The following is a 6148-nucleotide window of genomic DNA, read 5'->3' as shown; positions in this document are numbered from 1 at the left end:
TTGACAGCTTCTTAAATTAATTCATTTTTGTAAGTAGTGATATTCAAGGAAAAGTTTGTTTAGAAATTCAGTTGTTGGTGACTGGGTAATTTTTTTTTAATGTTCAATAACAAATTCTTGTAATTCTTACTCAGAAGACCAAATTCACTTATGAAATTGCATGAAGGCAGATTAAAAATTTTTTGGAAACAAACTATATACATAGCAATGTTTTTGAAATGCTTGCTTCATGTGGACCTGCTTTTATTTCTTTATTTTAAGATGATTTCTTAACTTATAGAAAATGACAAACATGAGATCAACACATTTATAGCAGAATCCATGTTTATTGTCACTACCAGAGTCCCCCCTGAATGCCTGGGACACAGTAAATACTCAATACCTATTCGAAGAATGATTGAACGAATAGAACACTTTTTGGGCAGAATACTTTTTACCTCACCAATCAATATGATTTTATTTCAGTGACATCTCTGTCAAATATATCCATCCTCCCCTTTTATAAATCGAAGCTCTATTTATAATAGATCCATGCCTCTTCTGGTTCTCTTCACAATAAGCTCTGTTGCCCTTGCTTTGTAACATTGTTTTGTCAGATGAAGTTAACACAAATCAATATTTTTTTCTCTATAAGAAAGGCCAACATTTTGATTTGGAAATCTTAATTGAAGAGGTTTGGCTTGCAGTCTTGAAAGCATCAGCGTTGCATAATGCTTGGACTTCTAGCTTAATTCTTGTGGATTCTTGGGGCTCTAGCCCCTTGCCTGGAGCTCTCCCCACCTCTGTCATGCCTTTTTGTGGTCCAGCCAAATTTTGCACATCTTGCAAGCCCAGCTTAAGCCTTCCTTCCTCTGTGAAGCCTTCTCCTGACACAGCAATCTTGCCCTCTGCCTGTTCCTTAGAACTGAATTCTTTTCCATTCAATTGGTACCTCATCGGCCATACTCCTTGTCATACTTTTTGTGTTTACGTGGGAACATCCGTCTCAACCAGCTCGTGACCACCTTCACGACCAGAGACCCACATGTGCCTAGCACAGGAATAATACTAGCAACAATCAACACATACTGAGTACTTACTATGTGCCTGTGGTTGTTCTAAGACCTTAGGAATGACTTCAGTTAATCCTTACCTCACTCTAAAGGAATGGTGCTATCGCGATCCTGCTTTCCAGACCAGGAAGCTGAGGCCCAGAGTCAGGTCACTTCCCCGGGGTGGCCAGCAGAGCGAGGATTCAAATCAAGCATTCTGAGAGCCTGAGCCCTCAGCCCTGCACTGTGCCATGGCACCGGGGGGTGGGGGTGTAGTAGTAACTCAGTACATCTCTGTGGAATGAAGGCAAAAATGCAGGTCTGGCCTCTGCAGGAGGGAAAGGTCTGGAGAAGCTCTGTTTTACTCTCGCAGCCTCGCTGTTTCCCATCACCACTCCATGGTGTTGTTTTAGGAGCAAGATCCTGTGTGGTCCAGGAGGAAAAGGAGAGGATAGAAGTGAGGTGCCTACACCCCTCTCCCGCCTTCCTCCCTTGCAGGCTGGGTAAAGAGCAAGTTGGGACAGTTCTTCTTCCTGCCATCCCGTAGCTCTTGGAGTCAGCTGGCAGTCTTGCACAGGGAGAAGCAGAAAAGGGTGGGGGGGCAGGTAGCGCCATCCTCAGGCTCCCAGGTTTCTGGGGCCTGAGCCTCCCAAGGCTCAGTCAATCGGATGTGCCTTTAGCTTGCCGGAATTCGGCTGGATTTACAGAGATAAGATCACTCTGACCCTTAATTCCCCAATGTAATTTATGGGCTTGCCTCCTTGGGCTGCAACACGTCTGGCTCTACGGAATCTCGTAATTATTTATGTAAACACAGCATCCCGCCTTTGTGGATTATAATTGGACTTGAACAGCAAGAAGTAGGGACTTACACCCTTGGGACCGCGCTGAAACCCTTCTTTTGAAAACTCTCACCTGAGTCTTTGAAATCTTCCCTGTGGCTCATGGATAGCTTTAACCAGACCAAAAACAATTTTTTTCCCCTTCCTCCTTCAGCAGGCCTGGGCAAATGTACCCCCAAACATCACCAGGTTTTGTACGGTCCTCTCGGCAAATGGGGTAAAGATACGCCAACCATCTTGGGTGGACCCAGACTGAGAGGATGGGAGCCCTGAGGTGGAGGCCTCCACAGATCTCTTCATTGTCTGTTGGAACATGAATTTTATACCCCCACTAAGAATAAACAGGATTAGGAATTTAATGCTGTTTGGAAAAGAGGAGAGGTGGCTGGTTGAAAGAGAAAGGTCTTTGCTTTTTATTCATGCTGTGAGTTCCCCAGGAACCTTCGCTGTACATACACACACGAGAGCCAGGAGGATTAGGGGAAAGAAAATGAGCTGATTGAACCAGATGGTTCGGGAAGCACTCCCAGGAGGCCACTGGGGTGGATGAATCTGCATCTTTAAATAACATTAATTTCTGAAAGGCCCAAATTGTTTCCTAAATTTCTGCACTGACCTCTTAGCTTTCATCTATTTTTATGGCAACTCTCCTGGTGGAAGGTAGGAACTGGCTTTGGGGAAATTCCTCATCCTCGGGGCTGCCGGTAAGGAATCCGTTTCCTAAAGGAAAAAGAAAATCTTTAAGAAATCAAGGTGCTTTGGAAAACGGTTTCAGCAGAGAAAACCCGCCCCCCCTCCCCCGACGCCCCAGCCAGGTGATCTGAACAAACCATCGAGTTCTACTTGCCAGCTGGGCCACTCATTTCCTCAGGAGCCAGGGGCAAACCAATTAACCTCAGTATCCCCATCTGTAAAATGGGGTTAATAATGCTTACCTGCTGCAAGAGTGCTGTGAGCTTTTAATTGGGTAATGGCTGTGGAGCCCTTTGATGTAGTAAATTTTATTAACTTCCAAGGGATTCCCCGAGGCTAGAAAAAGCAGTTAAAACCCAAGAAAGAAGAAAGGCATTGAAACGCAAAGCTCGGCTAAGCTTTCACCTCCAGCTCTAATTTCAGAAGTGCGGATGGGAGACTGCCGCTCCAGGGGGACTGGAAAGCTATGGCCAGGTCTGGGGCCATCTGAATGGCATTTGGGAAGGGAGAGCCTGCAAACTGTCTCAGAAGGAGCTCAGCTTTCAGATCATGGAGGCTGAAGGTAAACAAATAGCCTTGCGTGATCAAACCGAGATCCTTCTTTGTCCCCCCTAAGGTGCTTTTCCAAGAGTAAGTTGCCAGTAAGGGAATTATTCTGGTGTTAATCCAAGGTCCTTGGAACTGAATTTAGAAACCCCCAGCTTCTGGCTTCCTGCTTCCCAACAATTAAATAGAGAACTCAAGGTCTGGCCTCTAGCCAGGGTTCCTGAGCAGAGAAGGGGTGGGGATCAGCATCAACCATGGGTCAGAGAACTGGGGCTTTTGCGAGTTCCATCACTCGTGGTGAGCAGCACCGGCTTAGGTTGCTGGGCCAGCTCTGTGCCTCAGTCTCCCACTTTGTAAAAAAATGATTTTAATCAGACATCTTTGCCTTAAGGGCCCGAGTAATTAAGATTTGGCATGTGAAGCTCACTAACATTATAAAGCACGTTCAAAGTGTTAGCTGTTCTAATTCAGGACAAACCCCTGCTTTCCTTAAGTAACTTTAAAAATCACAGTTCTTGAATCATTGTACTCCAAGTCAACTCATTCAGCACAAGGAAGGCCTTCTTCCTCTCTAACTTCTGATCGCCCCCAACACATATTCAGTGCTCACTCATCGGTCAACACAACTGGGTATTGGTTACAAGGACACAGCCCAGTAGGGTGACCAACTCGTCCTGGTCTGCCTGGGCTGTCCCAGGTTTAGCACTAAACATCTGTGTACCAGGAACCCCCACTTTAACCCTGGCAAGACTGGGACAACTGGTGAGCCCACTGGGTCCTCGGGCTGGTGACAGACTGTCATTACCAGTTCCTGATAAGCAACTATGGCCCCAACATGAACATATCTGGGAAAAAGAGGCACCCTGGTGTGGCAGAGGAGCACTGAAGAGGGAGTCCTACAACCCAGCTCTCGCTTCTGGCTCTCCCACTATCTATTGACCTCAGATCAGACCTGTGGCCTCAGTTTCCCCAGCTGTAAAAGGAGGGGCTGTGACGTGACCCCTTTTCACCTTTTTCTCCAGGGAAAAAGGCTACAAGAACTTGCCCAACCGCCCCCCCCCGGGGGGGTATGCTATGTGGTTTTCAACAAAAAGGGCCAGTGGTAGGAACATGCTGGAGACCCTGGTCTCTGCTTGTGGGGTTCAGCCCCTAGTACCCATAGAGTCCTGTAGCACCCTTTCTCTGTGAGCAGTGAACACATAGCTGGCAATGTGGCCGTTCCGAACAGCCAAGTGATGTACAAAGCAATCTACAGAGTTCTTTAGGCCACTGTCCTTTCTAAAGAGAGCATAAGTGTACCCCTGAGATTCAAAACTTGTCTTTTCCAAGGCTGTGTTAGATTCAAGTTTGGCAAAATGGAGCACTGAGTCCAAAAATTACAATTTAAAAGACCTGCACTGTGTCCCTCTTCACAATTTACTAAGTTATACCGGTTTTGTTTTTTTGTTTTTCTGGGTGTGGTTTTCTGTAGTTGTGTTTTATTGTACAATACAAAGGTAAAAAAAAATATCTGCCGCTAAAAGAATTAAAACCACATTAATTATGCATATGTTTTGTCTTTGCTGCCCAGATTCTCCAGCCCAACCCCTGCTTGTGTTTCTCCTTTGTTTGAGCCAGGTAGACAGGGATATCATCACAATTGGATTGTTTTGGCGGAGCCACTTACTTTTGGGGGGCTGATCCTTTTAGAGTCGCCCTTGATAGGAGCTTAAGTTAATAAAAGCAGTCTTCTCATGACAGATCAGAACCTGGCCGTTATAGCATTAAAAAAAAAAAAAAAGAAGAAGAAGAAGAAGGAAAAATCACATTGAGAAGCACTGGGAAACAATGATTGAATCAAAGCCGCCCTCCACAGCCTCCCCCCGCTCCCGCCCCATCTGAAAACAGCCCTGTTTCAATTTCACCACTGAGCTCAGCCTGCCTGCTCCAGACATCCAGACCTCGCACTCTATAAATCGTCTCTGCCCTTGCCCCAGAGTTGCTGACTATATGTATTTTTGGGCCCAGCATTAATTCCCTCATCCTTGGCTGGTGACATTAAGATTTGTAACTGATAGAATGTGTTTTTAATGTATTTCCTGCAGGTTACTATTAAAGAAATCTAATTCTTCTGAACTTGCAAAAGGTTCTGCTTCCATTTATATAAAAGGGGCGGGGGGGGTGGGTATTACGGGAAGAAATCCCCTGCAGCCTCCAGATGGACCGGGTGGCCTGCAGCTCTGAATCTCCGCTGAGCTCTGCCTCCCTCTCTTCCTCCTCCTGCCTGCGCCGTACTTTTCCTAGGTATGAAATGAGGATAAATATTTGTCTACGAGATGAGGGTGTTGTAAGGATTAATTGGTTGGTGCTTCGGGAAGTGTTTGAAGATGAAAGAGGCTCTCTGCAGATGCTAAGTAAACTCATACCGTGTCTGGTTTTAATGAGCCAGGTGAAGCCAGTGGGGATGGCTGGAGATTAACTGTGCCTAGTCCAGAGCCTGCCTGCATGGGCAGCAGGAAAACTGGGTGGTGCTCCCCGCTGGCTCCCTGGCTCCTGGCATATTGGTCTCTATAAATATATGTGAAGGAACCAAACTGGGATTTAACCCCGACCCTCATATCACAGAGGGCAGGGCGTCAGACTCCCCGAAGCATGCTTCCTGCCCATCATTCTAGCTCATGGCCTGGGCAAGTCACGTGGCCCCTTCGCCTTTCCAGATCTCAGTTCCTTGTTTGTCGATGGGGATAGTCAGGGTCCCCATCTCCTAGGGTTACAAGAAGGATTTCTCATAGACATGGCCAAGAGCAACTGCACGCTTGCTAAATGTCAGAGAGGCTCTAGGCACCTTACACTCACGAACTCTCCGAACTCTCACAACGGTCCAAGGAAGGACTGTTATCAACGCCATTCTGCAAGTGACAGAATGGAGGCATGAGGGGTTACGTGGTGACTTACGCAAAGTTCAAGTTCTTTTCTTTGCATCTCTCCCCCTCCCTCCTCAGGGCCCAAGTTCTCAAGCACAAACTAGACCATTGCTCGTGAAGGGCAATACTGTGT

The 6148-nt window shown here is 46.5% G+C and overlaps 1 long non-coding RNA gene across 1 annotated transcript; it reads right to left on the bottom strand.

Moving 5' to 3' along the window:
• Positions 1 to 310: 310 nt before the first annotated feature.
• On the bottom strand, positions 311 to 4860 carry LOC113927283. The gene is made up of 4 exons (XR_003521570.2): positions 4779 to 4860; positions 2490 to 2593; positions 1947 to 2176; positions 311 to 1454 (listed from the first exon to the last, which is right to left on the bottom strand). It is a non-coding gene; the product is annotated as an uncharacterized LOC113927283 (long non-coding RNA).
• Positions 4861 to 6148: the final 1288 nt, after the last annotated feature.

The sequence above is a fragment of the Zalophus californianus genome, chromosome 7 (genome assembly GCF_009762305.2).
Source record: "Zalophus californianus isolate mZalCal1 chromosome 7, mZalCal1.pri.v2, whole genome shotgun sequence".
Classification (NCBI taxonomy): domain Eukaryota; kingdom Metazoa; phylum Chordata; class Mammalia; order Carnivora; family Otariidae; genus Zalophus; species Zalophus californianus.
The sequence above is the reverse complement of the archived record's forward strand: the minus strand, read 5'-3'. Positions and strand labels throughout refer to the sequence as shown.